General features: G+C 43.2%; 1 non-coding gene across 1 annotated transcript; it reads left to right on the top strand.

Annotated features, from left to right (window-relative positions):
• The first annotated feature begins 1294 nt into the window (after positions 1–1294).
• trnas-aga (transfer RNA serine (anticodon AGA)) lies at positions 1295–1376 on the top strand. Its single transcript has one exon. It is a non-coding gene; the product is annotated as a tRNA-Ser (tRNA).
• The last annotated feature ends 746 nt before the right edge of the window (positions 1377–2122 follow it).

Here is a 2122-nt window from a genome sequence, read left to right on the forward strand (position 1 = left end):
CGGAAAAATACCCGACTATCGAACATGTCCCTGCTGAACAGATAACCGAAATTAATTGAACCATATTTGCCAAAATGTGTTCCTAATCTCTCCGAACGCTTCCTGTCTATATACCCATTCGGGATGCCATTGCATTTGCCTTAAATGTGGCAAATCCTTCTGCACACACAAAAATGTCTGAGTGAACTCGCTGAGTTTCTGCATGACACCATGACCAAACTTTGGGCCAAAATTGGAAACTGCGACTAGAATAGACGGCTCTCTGATTAGCCGCAATGCACAAAGGGCGGAATGGCCTTTCCCCACTTTGTAAATCTTCGAAGACAAGTTGAAAATAATCTGCAACGAAAATGTTCGTGTGAAGATTTACTTGTGAGGATTCGGTACTCTCAGCACCGTGGCCCGGATCGTATTCCCGCTCATGGAATGGTTGCATTGTTCAGCAAACGTATCGGTGTACCAGTACTTCTGCCGATTTTCCGATGCTGGAAGGTCCTTGGTTTTGTCCAAAACATTATGAAGGTTAACATAAAACGAATAGCTGCAGTAGCTGGAAATCTGAGCCAAAAACGAAACTTGTTTGCGGAACGCAGCAAGACTGGCAACAGAAACGTCGACTTTCCTGCTCCTCGGATGCTGCCTGACCTGCTGTGCTTTTCCAGCATCACTCTGATCTAAAATTAGGTTTCCAGCATCTGTAGTCCTCACTTTTACATCGTTCCTTCAGTGTCGCTGGTTCCCAATGCAAGAACTCCATCTCTAGCGGTTTCATGTTTGTACCTCCACGCTGAGGATTTGAAGCGTGAAGAAAAGTAACTCACCCCGTCCATCTCTGGGGTAATTAGGGACTGAAAATGAATCGTGTCACATTGAAATATATCGAGATGCGACTTAATGTTTGTCTTTTATTGGGAACCATCTCTTTCATTGTAACCATCAGGAAAGAACATTTCGTTCGCCAGAAAAAGAAATGAATATGTCACTATTTGTTTGCTTCAGGTCCAAGAATACTCAGATCAATAGCTCCCTTGCTTACCTCTGCTGGTCATGTTCGCAAAGATATCTAGCAAATTGCCAAGTGTGATTTTCCTTTCAATAAATAATTTTGACTCAGTTTGGCTGCAAATATCTTTTCCTACGTTTGTGCTTTTCTTCTTTTACATTGGTGTCTCGCACCTTACAAATGACAGCAAAGGTATGAAAGGAGATGGGAGCATTTAGCTCATCAAGTCAGCAAGAGCTTTCAATGAGATCACGGCTGATTTAGTCAATTCTCAACCCTCCTGCGCCGTCTGTAGTCATGGCCGAGTGGTTAAGGCGATGGATTAGAAATCCATTGGGGTTTTCCCACGTAGGTTCGAATCCTGCTGACTACGTAAGAATACTTTCCTGCTGGAATAATTTTCGCTCAAAGTTCCGAAAACCTATTTTGCAAACCAGGCCAGTAATTTGATTAGACTTGGGAAACTCGAGTTCTTCATCAGAAACGTTCCATATTTAAATCATTATCTCTGTTTCTCTTTCCAGATACACTGCTCGACACATCGGGTTTCTGCAGTTTTTATTGAACGTCCTAAGCAGAAGTGCTGCTTTTCATTAGATTCCTTTAATCCATGTCCTCTGTTCTCTGACTCGGGTCAGTGGCAACACTTCCTCCTGCTCGTCAAAGTGCTCATTCCCCACCGCTCCCTCTCCGGTCATTACAAAGAACCGCAGGAAATTGCCACTTAACCAACTTTGTTCCAAAGTGAAACTCACCAGCCTCGGGAATCTCTCCACCAAACGGGACTTCTCATCCCTGGACATGGTGCAAGCCAGAGGATTGTGAAGAGATACTATGAAATATTTTCAGTTGGCAGTTGGAAAAATGTTTAAGAAGCAAACCATATAATTTAGGCTCCAGCTTTGGAAATCTTGAGAAACTCTTTGGGAAATGGAATCAGAGGAGGATGAAGAAGTGTGAACTTTCCGACCGAGTCGAGGACGGGACATTGACTCTGATATTATTGGGACAGGAACTGATCTGAGACATTGAAAGAATTCTCGCTCACGTTCGTGAGGAATGCAAACTTCATCTGGACTTTGGGACAGTGAAAAACTCTGGAACACTCAAGAAAAAATA

This window comes from Chiloscyllium plagiosum, unplaced genomic scaffold (assembly GCF_037043375.1).
Source record: "Chiloscyllium plagiosum isolate Xiang-an unplaced genomic scaffold, Cpla_swu_hap1 HiC_scaffold_14, whole genome shotgun sequence".
NCBI classification, from domain to species: domain Eukaryota; kingdom Metazoa; phylum Chordata; class Chondrichthyes; order Orectolobiformes; family Hemiscylliidae; genus Chiloscyllium; species Chiloscyllium plagiosum.